This window comes from Marmota monax, unplaced genomic scaffold (assembly GCF_021218885.2).
Source record: "Marmota monax isolate L192 unplaced genomic scaffold, Marmota_monax_Labrador192_F-V1.1 WCK01_AAM20220418_F8-fsc00063, whole genome shotgun sequence".
NCBI lineage: Eukaryota > Metazoa > Chordata > Mammalia > Rodentia > Sciuridae > Marmota > Marmota monax.
Window position 1 is genome coordinate 7,382,510 of NW_026693726.1, and position 20,673 is coordinate 7,403,182.

General features: G+C 37.8%; 1 protein-coding gene across 1 annotated transcript in view; it reads right to left on the reverse strand.

Moving 5' to 3' along the window:
• Nucleotides 1-11,823: 11,823 nt before the first annotated feature.
• Ca8 (carbonic anhydrase 8) overlaps nt 11,824-20,673 on the reverse strand; it is an 88,799-nt gene continuing 79,949 nt past the window's right edge. The window contains exon 9 of the mRNA XM_046460534.2: nt 11,824-12,837. The gene's annotated coding sequence lies outside the window, so the exon portion shown is untranslated. The remainder of the gene's footprint in view (nt 12,838-20,673) is intronic.

A 20,673-nucleotide genomic window follows, 5' to 3' on the forward strand; every position in this document is an offset into this window, starting at 1 on the left:
AAACTGTGAAACCAGCCTAAGTGTCCATCAATAAATAAATGGATGAAGATAATGTGGTATACATACATAATGGAGTTTTATTTAGCCATAAGAAGAATAAAATTTATGTCATTTGCAGGAAAATGGATGGAACTTTAGACCATCAGGTTAAGCTAAGTAAGTCAAACTCAGAAGGTCAAGAGTCATGTTTTCTCTCCTATGTGGAAGCTAGAGAGGATAAAGGAAAAGAAGTGGGCAGGGGATCTCATGAAAATCAAAAGGAAATCAGTAAAGGAGAGGAACCAGGAGGTGGGAAGGAGAGTGCTAGGGAGTGATACTGACCAAATAACATTGTGTGCATGTACAAATATGTAACAACAAATACAAATACGACTATAATGCAGCAAAGGAAGGGAGGAAGGAAGGAAGGGGAGGGAAGGGGAGGGGAGGGAAAAAGAAGAGGAAACAGAAAAGGAGAAAGAAGGAGGAAGGAGTAAGTAGCAATGAGGAGGAGGAAGATGAGAAAAAAAGAACAACAACAATAACAACCACCACTACCACCCCGGTCAGGTGGCTAGAACAAACCTTAAAGACAGGCCTCAAAGCTACCCCTACAAAGGAACTCAGATTGCATTGAATTAGATATGGAGAAGAGGAACACCGGCCTGCTGAGAGGCAGAGCCGCCCCCACCCCCCGCGCCTGCCAGGTAGGTGGAACTGTGACCACCGACAGAAAAGGCCCAGTGGCCTGCGGCGGGGCAGAGCTTCCAATCACTCCTGCAAGGTAGGCGGGCCTGCGACCCACTGGCAGAAGAGGAGCAGCGGCCTGCTGAGAGGCAGAGCCGCCCCCTCCCCCTGCGCCGCAAGGTAGAGGGAACTGTGACCACCCACAGAGCAGGCCCAGCAGCCTGCTGAGGGGCAGAGCCGCCCCCCACCCCCCGCACCTGCCAGGTAGGTGGAACTGTGACCACCATCAGAACAGGCCAGACCTGCAACTGACAGACAGAACAGGCCCAGTGGCCTGAGGAAGGGTAGAGCCGCCCCCCCCCGCGCCTGCAAGGTAGGCGGACCTGCGACCCACTGGCAGAACAGCCCCAGAGGCCTGCAGAGGGGCAGTGCCACTGCCTGCGCCTGCAAAGTAGGCAGAACTGCGACCACCGACAGAACAAGCCTAGCGGCCGGCAGAGGGACAGAGCCGACGCCCGCGCCTGCAAGGTAGGCAGACCTGCTACCGACCGGCAGAGCAGGCCCAGCGGCCTGCCGGCGTGGTAGGCACATTGCCCCAATTGGAGGAGGGGCAGAGCTGCCGCCACGCCTGCGAGGGAGACTTTGCAACTATACAAGACCAATATAAATATATAGGGGGAAAATTCAATAGCACAACAGTTTCACCAAGTAGAAAGGAACGCGAACAGTATGAAGAGACAAGGAAAGAAAGGACCACAAGCAATGCAGGTCAACTCAACGTTAGAAGAGGTAATAGCTGCAGCAGATGGAATGTCAGATAAAGAATTCAGGATATACATGCTTCAGATGATCTGGAGTCTCAAGGAAGACATCAGACAGCAAAATCAGACAATGAAAGATCACTTCAACAATGAATTACATAAACAAATCCAAGAAGCAAAAGATCAACTATACAGGGAGATAGAGGTTATAAAAAACAAACAAACAGAAATCCTAGAAATGCAGGAAGCAATAAACCAACTTAAAAACTCAATGGAGAATACTACCAGCAGAGTAGAACACTTAGAAGATAGAACATCAGACAATGAAGATAAAGTATTTCAACTTGAAAAGAACATAGACAGCTCAGCAAGACTGTTAAGAAACCATGAGCAGAACATCCAAGAAATATGGGATAACATCAAGAGACCAAATTTAAGAGTCATTGGGATACAGGAAGGGACAGAGTTTCAAACCAAAGGAATGAGCAATCTATTCAATGAAATAATACAAGAAAACTTCCCAGACTTGAAGAATGAGACAGAATCCCAAATCCTAGAAGCCTACAGGATGCCGAATGTGCAAAATCATAAGAGACCCACACCTAGACACATTATAATGAAGATGCCCAACATACAGAATAAGGAGAGAATTTTAAAAGCTACAAGAGAAAGGAAGCAGATTACGTTTAGGGGCAAGCCAATCAGGATAACAGCTGATCTTTCAACACAGACTCTGAAAGCTAGAAGATCCTGGAATAACATATTTCAAACACTGAAAGAAAATGGGTTCCAACCAAGAATTGTGTTTCCAGCGAAATTAAGCTTCAGGATGGAAGATGAAATTAAAACCTTCCACGATAAACAAAAGTTAAAAGAATTTGCAGCTAGAAAACCATCTCTTCAAAACATCCTCTGCAAAACATTACAGGAAGAGGAAATGGAAAATAACAATGAAAACCAACAGTGGGAGCTGGGACAGTAAAGGGGGGGAAATAATCAAAGAGGAAAACAAACCATGTTTAGTAACAGAAATAAACAAATATGGCTGGAAGAACAACCCATATCTCAATAATAACCCTAAATGTTAATGGCTTAAACTCACCAATCAAGAGACACAGGCTAGTAGAATGGATCACAAAACAAGACCCAACAATATGCTGCCTACAGGAGACGCATTTGATAGGAAAAGACATACATAGGCTGAAGGTGAAAGGTTGGGAAAAATCATATCACTCATATGGACTTCGGAAACAAGCAGGAGTGTCCATACTCATATCAAATAAAATAGATTTCAAGCCAAAGTTAATCAAAAGGGATAAAGAGGGACACTACATACTGCTCAAGGGAACCATACACCAACAAGACATAACAATCATAAATATATATGCCCCAAACAATGGTGCAGCTATGTTCATCAAACAAACTCTTCTCAAGTTCAAGAGTCTAATAGACCACCGTACAATAATCATGGGAGACTTCAACACACCTCTCTCGCCACTGGACAGATCTTCCAAACAAAAGTTGAATAAGGAAACTATAGAACTCAATAACACAATTAATAACCTAGACTTAATTGACATATATAGAATATACCACCCAACATCAAGCAGTTACACTTTTTTCTCAGCAGCACATGGATCCTTCTCAAAAATAGATCATATATTATGTCACAGGGAAACTCTTAGACAATATAAAGGAGTAGAGATAATACCATGCATCCTATCTGATCATAATGGAATGGAACTGAAAATCAACGATAAAAGAAGGAAGGAAAAAGCATACATCACTTGGAGAATGAACAATAGGTTACTGAATGATCCATGGGTTATAGAAGACATCAAGGAGGAAATTAAAAAATTCTTAGAGATTAATGAAAACACAGACACAACATATCGGAATCTATGGGACACATTAAAAGCAGTTCTAAGAGGAAAATTCATTGCTTGGAGTTCATTCCTTAAAAAAAGAAAAAACCAACAAATAAATGATCTCATACTTCATCTCAAAATCCTAGAAAAAGAAGAGCAAAACAACAGCAAAAGAAGTAGAAGGCAAGAAATAATTAAAATCAGAGCTGAAATTAATGAAATCGAAACAAAAGAAACTATTGAAAAAATTGACAAAACTAAAAGTTGGTTCTTTGAAAAAATAAACAAAATCGACAGACCCTTAGCCATGCTAGCAAAGAGAAGAAGAGAGAGAACTCAAATTACTAGCATACGGGATGAAAAAGGCAATATCACAACAGACACTTCAGAAATACAGAAGATAGGGCTGGGGATGTGGCTCAAGCCGTAGCGCGCTCGCCTGGCATGCGTGCAGCCCGGGTTCAATCCTCAGCACCACATACAAACAAAGATGTTGTGTCCGCCAAAAAATAAATAAATAAATATTTAAAAAAAAAAAAAGAAAGAAATACAGAAGATAATCAAAAATTATTTTGAATCCTTATACTCCAATAAATTAGAAGATAGTGAAGGCATCGATAAATTTCTTAAGTCATATGATCTGCCCAGATTGAGTCAGGAGGATATAGAAAACCTAAACAGACCAATATCAATTGAGGAAATTGAAGAAACCATCAAAAGACTACCAACTAAGAAAAGCCCAGGACCGGATGGGTATACAGCACAGTTTTACAAAACCTTTAAAGAGGAACTAATACCAATACTTTTCAAGCTACTTCAGGAAATAGAAAAAGAGGGAGAACTTCCAAATTCATTCTACTAGGCCAACATCACACTGATACCTAAACCAGACAAAGACACTTCAAAGAAAGAAAACTACAGACCAATATCTCTAATGAACCTAGATGCAAAAATCCTCAATAAAATTCTGGCCACTCGGATACAAAAACATATCAAAAAAATTGTGCACCATGATCAAGTAGGATTCATCCCTGGGATGCAAGGCTGGTTCAATATACGGAAATCAATAAATGTTATTCACCACATCAATAGACTTAAAAATAAGAACCATATGATCATCTCGATAGATGCGGAAAAAGCATTCGACAAAGTACAGCATCCCTTTATGTTCAAAACTCTAGAAAAACTAGGGATAACAGGAACATACCTCAATATTGTAAAAGCAATCTATGCTAAGCCTCAGGCTAGCATCATTCTGAATGGAGAAAAATTGAAGGCATTCCCTCTAAAATCTGGAACAAGACAGGGATGCCCTCTCTCACCACTTCTGTTCAACATAGTTCTCGAAACACTGGCCAGAGCAATTAGACAGACAAAAGAAATTAAAGGCATCAAAATAGGAAAACAAGAACTTAAATTATCACTATTTGCAGATGACATGATTCTATACCTAGCAGACCCAAAAGGGTCTACAAAGAAACTATTAGAGCTAATAAATGAATTCAGCAAAGTGGCAGGATATAAAATCAACACGCATAAATCAAAGGCATTCCTGTATATCAGCGACAAATCCTCTGAAATGGAAATGAGGACAACCACTCCATTCACAATATCTTCAAAAAAAATAAAATACTTGGGAATCAACCTAACAAAAGAGGTGAAAGACTTATACAATGAAAACTACAGAACCCTAAAGAGAGAAATAGAAGAAGATCTTAGAAGATGGAAAAATATACCCTGTTCATGGATAGGCAGAACTAACATCATCAAAATGGCGATATTACCAAAAGTTCTCTATAGGTTTAATGCAATGCCAATCAAAATCCCAATGGCATTTCTTGTAGAAATAGAGAAAGCAATCATGAAATTCATATGGAAAAATAAACGACCCAGAATAGCAAAAACAATGCTAAGCAGGAAGTGTGAATCAGGCGGTATAGCGATACCAGACTTCAAACTATACTACAGAACAACATGGTACTGGTACCAAAACAGGCGGGTGGACCAATAGGTACAGAATAGAGGACACAGAAACCAATCCACAAAGCTACAACTACCTTATATTTGATAAAGGGGCTAAAAGCATGCAATGGAGGAAGGATAGCATCTTCAACAAATGGTGCTGGGAAAACTGGAAATCCATATGCAACAAAATGAAACTGAATCCCTTTCTCTCGCCATGCACAAAAGTGAATTCAAAATGGATCAAGGAGCTTGATATCAAATCAGAGACACGCCGTCTGATAGAAGAAAAAGTTGGCTACGATCTACATACTGTGGGGTCGGGCTCCAAATTCCTCAATAGGACACCCATAGCACAAAAGTTAATAACTAGAATCAACAAATGGGACTTACTCAAACTAAAAAGTTTTTTCTCAGCAAAAGAAACAATAAGAGAGGTAAATAGAGAGCCTACATCCTGGGAACAAATCTTTACTCCTCACACTTCAGATAGAGCCCTAATATCCAGAGTATACAAAGAACTCAAAAAACTAGACAATAAGAGAACAAACAACCCAATCAACAAATGGGCCAAGGACCTGAACAGACACTTCTCAGAGGAGGACATACAATCAATCAACAAGTACATGAAAAAATGCTCACCATCTCTAGCAGTCAGAGAAATGCAAATCAAAACCACCCTAAGATACCATCTCACTCCAGTTAGATTGGCAGCCATTATGAAGTCAAACAACAACAAGTGCTGGCGAGGATGTGGGGAAAAGGGTACACTTGTACATTGCTGGTGGGATTGCAAATTGGTGCAGCCAATTTGGAAAGCAGTATGGAGATTTCTTGGAAAGCTGGGAATGGAGCCACCATTTGACCCAGCTATTCCCCTTCTCAGTCTATTCCCTAAAGACCTAAAAAGAGCATGCTACAGGGACACTGCTACATCTATGTTCATAGCAGCACAATTCACAATAGCAAGACTGTGGAACCAACCTAGATGCCCTTCAATAGATGAATGGATAAAAAAATGTGGCATTTATACACAATGGAGTATTACTCTGCATTAAAAAATGACAAAATCATAGAATTTACAGGGAAATGGATGGCATTAGAGCAGATTATGCTAAGTGAAGCTAGCCAATCCCTAAAAAACAAATGCCAAATGTCTTCTTTGATATAAGGAGAGTAACTAAGAACAGAGTAGGGTCAAAGAGCATGAGAAGAAGATTAACATTAAACATGGATGAGAGGTGGGAGGGAAAGGGAGAGAGAAGGGAAATTGCATGGAAATGGAAGGAGACCCTCAGAGTTATACAAAAGTACATACAAGAGGAAGTGAGGGGAAGGGGAAAATAATACAAGGGGGACAAATGAATGTCAGTAGAGGTGGCAGAGAGAGAAGAGGGGAGGGGAGGGGAGGGGGATAGTAGAGGATAGGAAAGGCAGCAGAACACAACAGACACTAGTATGGCAATATGTAAATCAATGGATGTGTAACTGATGTGATTCTGCAATCTGTATATGGGGTAAAAATGGGAGTTCATAACCCACTTGAATCAAAGTGTGAAATATGATATATCAAGAACTATGTAATGTTTTGAACAGCCAACAATAAAAAATTAAAAAAAATAATAATAATTTTAAACAATGCCTAAGATGAACCAGCTCTCTCTAGAGGTGATTTATCTTTTATTTCTGCTAAGGCTCTGTAAACACAGGGTTACCTTGATTATCAGAAAAAAAAAAAAGAATTAGATATGGAGCAAGTTATGTCTCAAGGCACTGCCAAAACAATACAGCAGCCAGCCAGCAACTGGAAGAATCTAACAGATACTTTCGATAGCCAAGGAAAAACACAGGTTAAAATACCATCAACTCAGGGTGACTATGAATATGTCTAGGAATATGGTGTCTGAGGAACCACATCATAGGCTTCACATTGCAGGAGTAGTAGACTTGATAAAAAATAGTGCATCTAAGTCACTAAGAAAATAAACAAGCAAACAACAACAGAAACAACCCCCGGAGGTGAAGAAGGGAAGGATCAGAAAGAATACAGAAGTTCACAGAAATATGGGAGTCCTTTAAGTGCATTCATATTAATGTGAGTTGAAGAGAAAGAGATGTAGAAGAAAGTTATTCCAAGAAACAATGGCCCAAACTCTTCCAATTTGATGAAAAACATTAGCATACACATCTAAGAAGTTCAGAAAACCCCAAGTACTATACACACAGATTCACACACCAACCTATCATAGTAAGAATGCTGGGGGAAAAGGAAAATTCTGATGCAGGCAAAAGAAAAATGATTTGTTATGTGGAAGGGAGCTCCATTGAGTTTAGAAGATGATATCTGAGCAGACACAATGGAGGCCAGAAGGCAGCGGGATGTCATATCAAAAAACAAAGGTTGTTAATCAAGAATCTTACATCCAGCAAAACCAAGTTCCACAAATAAAGGTAAAATGGAGCCATTCCATGTGAACAGAAACTAAGAGGGCCTCTTGCTAGCAGACTTGTCCTTTAAGAAATACAAAAGGAAGACTTTGGCCTGAAGCCAAGTGATCCCAGACACTAATCTGAGTTCTCAATAACAACAGCAACAAAAAAGTAAATCTAATTAGGTAATTATAAAAGAGTAAATTCACATTTCTTGCTTCTTGTTTAAAAAAACAGTTGTATAAAGCAATATGATATAATTATACCATTAGGCCTAGAACATATACAGATGTATTTAACAATATCAGCATAAAGAAGGTAGCTGAGAGCAAAGCAGTATTGGAGCAAGAAACAACTACAGAGGGTTACCTCAATGCACAGGACCAAATGAAAACCAGAAGCAATAAACAAGAAGGCTAATACAAGAAGCTCTATACACATATACCTAGTCTCCTTTCTTTGTGTAACTTATTTAATATGCATATAATTATGTACAGTAATAATGATAAAATCCATTATTGAATGATATACATACACACATACATATATATGTAAATATATATGTACAACAATATAGCACAAAAAAGGAAGAAAAGATAGAACTGTTTAAGAGGTAACTAAGTAGCTCACTGTAACCAAGTTTATATAAATTGGAAGTAGATTCTGATAAGTTAGCACATCTATGAAAAGCCCTAGAGCAACCACTAAGAAAATAAACTCAAAAAGTGAAAAATGTCATAAAAGTAATTGAATCCTTATGCTTGAAAAATATTTATTTAATGTAAAAAATCAGTAGAGGAGGAACAGAGGAACGATAACAGAAAAAAAAAAGACATGTTAAAAACAAAAGGCAAAATGATAGACATAAATCCAACTATCAAAGAAATTAACATTAAATGTAAATGGGTTAAATAAACCGTAAAGCAGAGACAGTGTAAGACTGAATTTTTAAAAAATGATCCAACTGTAAACTGACTACGTGGACACAATTTATATTCAAAAATATAAATAATCTGAATTTTAAAAACGTATCCTGTGAACAGCAACTATAAGAAACGGAGTGGCTATAATAGTATATGACAAAGTATATATTAAAGTGAAAGTGTTATCAGAGAAAATATGGATATTTTATAATAATGATAAAAGATAATTCCATCAAAAAGATGTAACAATTGTAAACACACACACACACACACACACTTCCAAATCAGAGACCCAAAACCCAAAATGCATGAAGGAAAAAAAATGACAGAACTGAAGGGAGAAACAGATGATTCATCAATAATAAAGACTTTAATTCTCTACGTTCAATATTAAACAGAAATAGGCAGAAGATTAACAAGGAAATAGAAGGCTTGAACAACACTATCAAACAGCTAGATCTAGCAGACATCTATAGAACATATGATCCCACAACAGTAGAATATGCAGTTTTCATAAGTGCACACTTAGTGTTCTCTAGGACAAACCACATGCTAGGGTACACGAGAAGCTTTAATAAATTTAACAAAATCAAGATTATATGAAGTATGTTCTCTGACTACTGAGGCAGGGGCAAAGGACAGGTAGCTGGTTATCAAAGAAAAAGTTAGACAGCATTTCCCCACTGACCAGTTGCTAACACCTCCAGGGGAGGGGAAGGATCACACTTTCCAACACCTGGGATTATCCCCTAGGGCTACTTTTTTTCCTGCCTGTGGTCATGTAGGCAAGATAAGAGGAGGAGGGGTCATGAGAAGAAAGGAAACCTAAAATCTATGAAGGGGCAAGACACCACCATTCCCACGGTCACCCCCTCTGGGTCCAGGCTCCTCTCAGGAGCCAGTCTCTCTCTGTTCTCTCTCTCTCCCTCCCACCTCCCCATTCTGTCTTCCATTCTTAAATAAAATTTGCTTTCTACTCTTGCCTTGGCACTTCTCAAATGTTTAATCTTCAGTATCAAGGGGAAAAGGACCCCATCCTGATATTCAAGACCAGAATCACAATAGAAAAAAAAATAAATCAATAATACAGCTTTGGGAATTTGTAAATATGCAGAAATTAAACAGTACACTCCCAACATGGGGTCAAAAATAAACCGTAAGACAAATTATTCCCTACTGCCAAAAAAAATTAGATAATACTTGAAATGAATGAAAATAGAAAGATAGCTGAACTATAGGTAAGAACCTGGGCAAAAAAAGAAATAATGAACAAAACAACATACCAAAACTCACAGGATGCAGACAAAGAAATGCTTAAGGAAAATGTATAACTATAAACACCTTAATTAAAAAAGAAAACCTCTAATCAATAATCTAACCTTCCCCCTCAAGATACTGGAAAAATACATAAAATCCAAGGCAAACATTAAGTAAGAAAATGAAAAAAATAAAGATTAGAGCCAAGATTAAGAAAACAGAGAATAGACATGCAATAGATTAAGCCAACCAAATCAAATTTTGGTTCTTTGGAAAAGTCAACAAAATTGGTAATCCTTTAGGTAGGCTGATCAACAACAAAAATAAGAAGACTCAAATTATCTGACCTGACAAAACTTCTGAGAACAATATTACTTTACAGACGCAGATGCAGGTGATATCTGCAAGCTGTATGAAAAGCTTTTGCTGTTTTTGAAAACAAAACCCACCCTAAGTCAAATTTCAAGATGTGTGAAATTTGTCAATTATCCCCAGCTAATTACCTCCCCTTTTGCTCTGATAGGCTCCCTCTCCTGTTTCAGGTCCCATTGCATAGCTTTTACTTTTCTTTGTCCACCTAGGATCGAAACAAAAGAGAAATCAGTATTTATGGTTTTGTTGATAGACAAATTGCCCTTTCAAAGCCCTTCCTACAAACACTGGTGTTCTGAGTCTGAGGTATGCAATTGGGATGTAAAAGGTTTTCCATATTAAACAATACTAACCCTCCACACAATCTCACAATCTGAATCAAGTAGTTCGTTTCAAGAAGAAAGAAAGAAAGAAAGAGAGAGAGAGAGAGAGAGAGAGAGAGAGGGAGGGAGGGAGGGAGGGAGGGAGGGAGGGAGGGAAAAGAAAAGAAAAACATTTTGGAGAATGAAATATAGGAAACTAGATATCGCCATGGAAGTCATTTATATTAGTTTTTGTTGTTATGTTTGTCTGTATTGTATATTTCAAAGAGAGATGGCAGGAGACTGTAGGAAGCCTGAGAAGTTAAGTCCAAGCACAGACCCTGGCTGTCTAGGAGCAGCAGAGACCAGCATCTCTGCACTGTTTTCTCCCTGGTCTTGAAGAGGGTCTACCAAAGGAGAAAGAGTAGCACCACATGACTGGTCATACAAGTAGGGCTTCAGATCTAGTCTTCGGAAGTTAATTACACAGGAGGCTACCTTCTGCAGCCCACGTTTGCACATATGTGGTTACAGTACTTGGCTGTAAGATGTATGTACAACAATTTTTTTCAAAAATGCTTGTTTAACTCCTCATTTGTGAATATCAAGAATTACAAAAAGCAAGTATCCAGGACTGAGACTGTAGCTCAGTGCTAGAGTGCTTTTCTTGCATGTGTGAGGCACTGAGTTCAATCCTCAACACCACACAAAAATAAATAAATTGAGATATTCTGTCCATCTACACATGCTCTCCTACTGCTGCCCTACTGTGGTCTAGGGCTACAGAGATATCCCAGCCCTTTGCAAGTTCTGCTCTCCTCATTGCTGTGGCTCTAGTCCTTTCTGCTCCTGACCAGTACTCCATGATGAACCTTTCTTGCTTCCATTCTCAGTGAAATCTGGTTTTATTTGTTCGTTTTGTACCAGGGATTGAACACTGGGCTGCTTGACCACACTGAACCAGATACCCAGCCCATTTTTTTTTTTTTTTGAGACAGGGTCTCATTAAGTTGCTCAGGGCCTGGATAGGTTGCTGAGGCTGACTTTGAACTTCTGATCAGTGTACCTCAGCCTCCTGAGCCACTGGGATTACAGGCATGCGCCATGGTACCCAGCTGGTATGATTTTTATTTGTATTAATGCTCCTATTCATACCACCTCTACCCAACACATCTCAAACCTCTGAACTCATAGTTATTCTATACCTTTCTAACTTAGACATTTTATATCACAAAATGCCTTCAAGTTGGAACTGTTATTGAAGTCATTCGTTTTACAACAATTATAACAACAACAAATATTTATTGAGTACTTGCTTTTTATCAGGCACTCTACTTCTTTACATAAATTCTCTAATTCTATCACATTTAACTGCAACTAAGTATATACTTCAATTTACCAGTAGTACTTAAAATGAATTAAAATAAGAATATTGTTGTTCATTTTTGAAAGAAATGTTTTTAACATAACAAAGAGGTGAAATCCATAGAACAAAACACTCTGAAGTTTTACAAAGTGTAAAGCACTAAATTAATACTGGATACTATTAAATTTATATTTATGTTTGTGGAAAAGAAAGCTAACCCTGGTACACTGTACCCACCTTTTTAAAATCATGATTCTTATACTTTTCTCAAATTCTTAGAAACCACAGCTTCAGATATGTCAAATAAATATGACTGCATTCACATGTTCAATTAAATCCTTTAAGAATGTAATGCATAAGGTATGATGCTGAACTAATTCCCAAAATATTTTCCATGACAACCAGTCTGACATTGTGGTATGAGTATTGAAAAATAACATGAGACATGATTTGTACTAATTTTTTACAATGCATTTTGCAGCTCTAGGCTGTTCTTGATCAAAATTCTTATTTTATTACCAAGAATTGTACTCATCTTTGAATGAGCGAATTTTCTGTTGGAGACCGGAAATGAATGACTGCTAACGCTGGTAATGTATTTTTCCTGTCTCAATATTAATACATAATATATATTCATATTAATAACAACTCTGAAAACTAGTTTCATTCCTTCTACACATTAGCAATAAACAGTATGTGCAAAAATATGAATACTAGCAGCAGTGATGTGGATATATAATATGGGATTTCTTTTGAATGTACAGCCATTTCTAATATTTCATTACAGCATTGTACAGGAAACTGTCATAGATGTCCATCAAAACTGGATTAGAGGAAGACAAACAATGCAGGCTTTGAGGATAAACTGAAGCTGCAGCTCAAAAGTTTTCATTTCTCATCCAAGGGCACCATAGGACCATTGTCTTCCTCCTGTAGGCAAAAAGAATGAATCAATTATGTTAGGGACATTCCTCCACAGCAGACTGAAAAGTCTTTCTACAGTCCAATCACAGAGAAGAAAAGCTAACAAATTTATAAGAAATTTAGAAAGATCTTGATGTTCAAGTTCATTATCTCTGCATTTTTTTTCCACAAAGTTCACCATGATTTTATTTCTATGACAGATAATGGGTCCAAAATTTCACAGAAACTAATATTTTCTACCAAAATAAATAAATGTTTGAACTGTTTTATAAACAAAAAAAAATTGCTTTTCATATCTATTAAGTAAAAATGAGGTTTTAAATCACTGCCATTAAATTCATGTATAAGAATCACAGATAAATGGTAATCCAAGAGCACAAAGAACACTTCTTGGTTCACAAACTTTAAAATTCAATTGAATACATTGACAAATAATAAGTACTGCTTAACATATGAGACAACAGCACTTTTTGAGATGATGAAAAACATGCTTTCTACTTATGGAAAGGACATTGGCTAATATTTTAGTTCAACAACATTCTACTTGCAACACCAGCAAAGAGAATGGCAACATGACACTTCTATGCCTCATGTAAACTGGTCCAATCTTTTAGACAATAAGCACCCACTGAAATTCCAAATGCATATACTTTTTCACCTAGGATTATACGCCTGGCAAGTTATAATACAGATAAAATCATCCAAACATACAAAGATTTTATGTGAAAAGATATTCACAATAGAGAAGTGGAAAAAAATGGCTTCCTTCCTTAATAAATCACAATACAGTGAAGTACTTTAGGATGTGTATCTGTGGATTTGCTTGTTCACATGTACATAAGTGTATGTGAAATAATCTCTCAGAAAATATTTATAATCTTGGGTATATATTTCCAAACCACATTTCAAATAGGATAGCAAGTCCTGATGAAATTTAAGAATTTATTTCCAATAAAAAAGTAAAATTGTATATATTTATCATATACAACATTTTGAAATATATAGGTATGAATGTGTTTGTGTACATAATGGAATGGCTAAATCAACCAAATTAATGTATTACCTCACATAGTTGTCATTTTGTGGTGAGAACACTTAAAATCTATTCTCTTAGCATTTTCAAGAATAGACAATAATATTGTCTCCTCCTAAATGAAAGTTTCTAAACTTTGACTAACCTCTTCCCAACTTTATCTCCTGGAATCAGATCTGTAAGATTGAGCCTCAAAGAGAGGTTTTCAAAGGTAAAAGAGGACATTGTGTATATATTTTTACAAGTCCCAAATTATAAAATGATATAAAAATGATAATCAAATTGTAAAATCACTGCATTTCAGAGGTAAATGGAGCCTGAAAGTCACACTATATGAATTTTCTACAAAAGTAAACAGTCCTGAGCCCAGTATTTCCCAAAATGTGTTCCATATAACAAAAGAAGTTGATTGAAAAAAATAAATCCATGGACCATGGAGTCACCAGGTGCAGTAGCATGCACCTGTGATCCCAGCAGCTCAGGAAGCTCAGGAGGCTGAAGCAAGAAGATCGTGTGTTGAAAGCCCGCCTCAGCAAAAGGGAGGTGCTAAGCACACAGTGAGACCCTGTCTCTAAATAAAATACAAAATAGGGCTGGGGCTGTGGCCAGGTGGTCGAGTGCCCCTGAGTTCAATCCCTGCTACCCCCACCCCACCCCCCCAAAAAAATGGAGACTCTGGTAAAATAGAGTTAATTCAAAACCACTGCAGTCTATAATCTGCTAATGTGCACTGTAAATATCCACAGGGAGGATATTCTATCTGGAAATCTGCAGACACACATGGCCAGTCCCTCCTGATTTAACCCATAACCCTGGTGGGCCACTGCACTGCAGAGCTCGCCTGGGAATGGCTGGTCTAGAGGTACATTTTCTAAGTTATGAAACATGATTTCATTTTAAGACTATATACAAACTTTCAAAACTTAAGCTACCATATCAGTGAAGAGATGGGTAGGCAAATGTGCAGTTACTCTAACCACCAGATCATGTCTTCCCAAAGAGGCAACATTTTAACACTTAGCACATACCAGGGCAAAAGATACACATGCCCACTTATGTCCCTTTCATTTTTGAAGCTCAAGGGCATGATTCAGGGGGTTCCCAGGGTATGCTGAAGGAATTCTAATTTACCTGGGTGTATAATCTGCTGGTGAATTTGGATACTTGCTCTCCTCAAATTTCTCTCACAGAGAAAACTAAAAATAATACACTATGATGTTGAGTTTTCATACTCTGATATTGTTTAAACAGAGAAAATGACATTCCCCAATGCCAAGGCTTTCTGAGAATGATCTTTATATTAGTTCTCCTCCCAAATGTACACTTGATGTCATTTACTGCAGGTATAGGTTACCTGGAAATACACTTCAATCGATCACATTCTAGGGTATGGATTTGGAACCAGGGAAACCCATGTTCAAATTTCAGATCCTCCACCAAGTTGCTGTAAGATTTTAGGCAATACCCATGACCCTTCGGATCCCCAAATAATAATAGCTACTACCTAGGGAGTGTGTGAGAATATGACAGTAGGTATAATATGCTAAGTATAATATGTGAAGAATGGCTCATTATTTCCCATGTCATTTGTCTGAAATTTACTTCCCACAGTCAGTTTCCATGTGATAGAAATATGTGTGGTCTCATCTGCGTTGTTAAGACCCAGCACAACATCTTATCCAAAGCAAACACTCCAAGAAAATGTGTGTGTGTGTGTGTGTGTGTGTGTGTGTAGAAAAGTGGAGAACACAGTAGCAAGTACTCCTGCTTGAACTTTTGCTTTTTTTGTGTTGAAATTATACATAGTTTAAAGGTTTAAATAGTTCCAACATGTTTGCTATAAAAACTATCTTTTCCCTATACCATGTGTCAACCAATTTCATATTCCTCTACTCTTTTCTCTGATTATTTTATTGATACTCTAGAGCCAAATGGCATGGTTGTTGACTACCATTCAATTTGTTTTCATATTATATACCAACTTTCCCTGTGGAGGTTGAAGATCTGCCCTCCTTACCCCCTGTCAGCTTCACTTACCATGTGTGCATGCACCCATACACACACTCCACTCCAGACACACATAAACCCTTTCCGTCACCCCATCCTCCAAACAGTTATGCAGTAATTTTTGTTGAGACTTGTTATGTTTATAAATAAGTCTAGTTTGTAATCTTGTTTACCTAATCCTTATCTGAGAATTATGTGACAAATGGACACATGAAATAAATATGGTTGTTTTTGTTTTGAAAAAAAATATTCAATTTCTATTATTGTAATAATATAAATATTATTAGAACTGAACTACATGTCTTCATTCAAATTCCCTTCCGTGAATGACATTTTGTTTATGTCAGAATGAATAAGTATCTTGGGTTTTTATATCTAGTTTTCTGATTCAAACCAAAATTACTTACCAAGTGCCAGACTCTCAAGTTAAGACAAACCCAGCATCGTATCACGGGAGAAAGCTGATCTAGAGCTTTCTCCCTAGTTCACACCTTAATGCTCTCCATGCCTATGGACTGCTCTACCATCATCTTGGACATTCCCCCTGGCCTTTTCTGCTTTGCTGGATTTCCTGTTTTCTGGATATCACAATTTTTTTCTTGGCTCATTTCTTCACTTTGGTGAGACACATCTAGTAGCTTCTTGAGAAATAAATTTTTGATGACCTTGATATCTGAAAATGACTATGCTATTTACACCCTTGATGGGGAGTTTGGGTAAGGAATTCCTTAGGTGCTTTAGACTTTTCTGCAGATTTCTGTGGGTCATGATCACTGACTTTTTCCTTTAGCTTTTCTGCTCAAAAGTCGAATTCTAGTTCCTTGATATTTACCTATTTTTCCCCTAATTTCTCTCTCAGTGTTCTGAAATATCACAATGATGGTGCCTTGATGTGAGTATATTTTGATATACTGTGCCAGAAAGCCTTTGGGTCTATTTTATCTATAAATTTACGTCCCCAAGTTCTGAAAAAAAAAATGTTTTGACTGATTCTGTTGCTGTGTTCCTCTCCTTCATTTTGTGTTTTCTTTCTAGTTTCCCTATTAATAATAAATCACATTGATTAATCCTCTACTTCTCCTTATTCTCTACTATATTCCATCATTTAGCCTTCCCTGTATACTAAGACATTACAAATTTTTTAAGAGTCTGTAGTAAAGTGCTTAAATATGCTGCCATGTTTTCAATTTCCAAAAGCTTTTTGATTCATGAATATTTTTTTAAAATCATCTTGCCAAACACAGAGGTGCATGCCTGCAATCCCAGCAATTCAGAAGGATCACAAGTTTGAGGCCAGCCTCAGCAACTTAGTGAGGCCCTAAGCAACTCAGTGAGACTCTGTCTCAAAAAATAAGAAAGGTTGGGGATGTGGCTCAGTGGTTAAGCACCCCTGGGTCCAATCTCTGTTACCTACCTTTTCCCCCCAAAAAACATCCTATTCTTTCTATATGGTTGCTATTTCTTTCATCGCCTCTCTGAAAATAGGACATTTTGAAGTCTTGCTTCCTGTTAAGTATGTATTTCTTTAAACTTGCCTTTTTTCTAATTTGGGTATTTCATAGCACAGACACTCTGCAAACAATCCTTAACTACTCATATCTAAGAGAGAAGAACAACTGCAACAATGAAGGGCACTGGGAAGGCCTGTCTGTCGTGAGCTCACCACAGGATGAATCTGATGGGGATCTTTTGGCCCTTTGACTGGTCAGACCCTGCACAGAAGTTCTATCCAGTTTTCTGTGTGGGGAGTAGTACTGAAGGCCAAGTGGAGAGGAAGGGAGCATGAATTCTGAGGAAATTACTAATTTACCCTTTTGTTTTTGTCGGGGGTGGTGGTGTTGAGGTCTTACGAGTTTCAGTTGTGCCTTTCATACAGAGATTCTTTTCATTCTCCCCAGAGGAAGAGCATCTCCAGACATCCGCCAGGCCCTGAGAGGGGATTTGAAGAGGTAACTACTTCTGCAACAGCTCTTAACCAACACAGAGGATGTGAGCCTCCTTTCATTCCAACGTCTAGAGATACCTGTTGCCAATTCCTAGGACTTGGAGCGATCCTATCAGAGTAACAGGCTTGTTCCTCACATCTGCTACATCCATTACCACACAACCATCTGCTTCCGGATTCCAAAATATGGACACTTTTGTCTCCCCTCTTGCTTTCTCCATCCTTGTGGGTTTGTGTACCTAAAAATCTCTTTCCTGTTATTCTAATGCGGGTTTTAGTGGAAACAAAATTAACTGTCTATATTAAATGGATGACCATTATTTATGCCAGAAGTTCCTTTTCATGAATTCTGTGTATTTTCTGAAGTTTCTCCAATAATTGAAATACATGGAAACTAGAATATAAATGTATTAGGTAAAACATCTAAAGAAATGACACTTTAGGGGCTAGGGATGTAGCTCAATTGTAGGGAACCTGCCTACCACATATGAGGCCCTGGGTTTGATCCCCAGTACTGGAAAAAGAAAAGAAAAAAGAGGAGGAGGAGGGGGAGGAGGAGGGGAGGAAGAGGAGGAGGAGGGGGGAAGGAAGAAAAAGAAAATGATATTTTGAAAAACAAAGGTTTACATTCATCACTTTGGAAATTCTTCCAAGTCCCCATTTATCTAAATCTAAACATGAAAGCTTAAATATAAATAAAAATTTCTATTATGCAATGATCATTGTTCATAATGATGACCTTAAAGGATGGCTACATCCTAAGGAGTCTTCTAAGTCATCAGCTATTTCAGTGCAATTATAACAGATGTCATCTTTCATATGACTGTTTTGAACCTTAAATTATCTTCTATGAAGAGACCCTAGGGAATGAGTGCAAATCAAACCCCTACTGGGGAATTTCCTGAAAAGCTACTAAAAATAAAAAAGCACATGTGCACACACATCCTACCCCCAGAGGCAGCTGCAGGTCACAGGCTCATGTTGTCTGGGAAGTCCAGATCAGCTAACAAACAACCCATTCAAAGCATCCCTCTTTAAGTACAACAATTCAGGATCACATTTCCAAAATAAGAAGCTTTTAGGACAGTAATATGCCAAATGAGGGTTCTCTTTTAGAGTGTACTCTTTCTCCTGAACTATGGACAATTCCTTGGGGGCAGTCTGCACATGCTGCTCAGGTTTGGATTTAGCTGTGAACCTGAGCAGCTATGGACCTATTTAACTATGAATCTATAGACCCAACACTAGGCTGGAAGCTCCTTCAGGGGAAAGTCTATGTCTGCTTCTGTCTATATTTTCAGAGTCCCTAGAATACTATCACACACCCCGTAGAGGGTTAAAAATAAATGCCCTTCTATTAAAAGCAAAGGCATGTAGCCACCTTTTTCAATGAACCTACTAATAACAGCATCCAAACATAAGAAGAAAAATAAAGAGAGAAGAAAGAGAAAGGAAGAGATGGATAGTGCCAAATGCTTTTGAAGATACAAAGGAAAGAGACTAGAAAACAAACCATTGGAACTAGAAATCAAAGCTTATCAGAAACAGGAGAAGGGTTCCAGAAAACACAGTTACTTATTCAACATTATTCTGCAAGGACTCAGTGGTGCAATGAAGTAAGTCATTCAAATTAGAAAGGAGGAGATAAAATTGTCATTATTTACAGGTGCTATCATGGTCTATATAGAAAACTCAAAATAATCAACAGAAACCCACTGGCAACTATATGAAAGATTCAAAAGAAAGCCAGGGACAAAAATGAAAATAAATTAAAATAGGGGCTTGGGGTGCTGAGGTTGTGGCTCAGTGGTAGAACACTGCCTAGCATGTGAGAGGCACTGGGTTTGATCCCTAGCACCACATAAAAATAAAAATAAAATAAATGTATTGTGTCCATCTACAACTAAAAATATATATTTAAAAAAATAGGGGTTGGGGATATAGCTCAGTTGGTAGAGTGTTTGCCTTGTATGCACAGGGCTCTGGGTTCAAATTTCAGCACCACAATAAAAAAGAAAATTAAAAAAAATATTAACCAATGTAAAAACAATGAAAAAGGACACTAGTCAATGATAACATTAATAATAGTGATTGTTCACAGTTAGTGAATTATAACCCTCTGCTTAGAGCTGTGCTGTGCGTTTTGTCATATCTCATTTAATCCTTACAACATCCCTAGGAAGTTATGATTCTTAGTGTCTCCACTTCATATGTGAGGAAAACAGGCTGAAAGACTAGTTTCCCACTGGGGGAGCAGCAAGCTGAGGTTCTGTGTTCCTTGCCATGCCATACCCCAGGCTGACACCAGAGCCTAACAGGCCACCCAGAGTAAATTCAGAGAGAAGAGAAAATGATTAAATGTATAGATGACTTTAAAAATCCTTTAGTAAACAAAGATATATGCATTGTTACTTCGTTGAGTCAACATTAAAAAGATACAAATTCCCTTAAATTATATGCAATGTAAATGACAAATTTTAGCAGGATTCTTTTTATTTCTTCTGTTTTACCTTCATTCTCTCTTTCTTACCCTCTCTTTTGTTCTTCTTTCCTTCTGATAAAATGTTCTATACTTTATCTGGGAAAATTACATATGGGAAAATTATGCATAAAATATTGTAAGGAGTTTTTTCCTACCCAGCACTGAAAGAGACACTAATGCCACCAACCTTGTGGTTCATGATCATGAGCATACATATTAATGGAAGAAAAGAAAGACTTCAGGAATAAGTCAGGACTTACATGTGAAGGAATCATAATAAGGTTGGCAATGATGGAAAGATTCAAAATACTAGCACTAGTGAAATGAAGAGAAGGGTTTGGTGCACTGTTACTGGGAACATAAATTGATTCAACT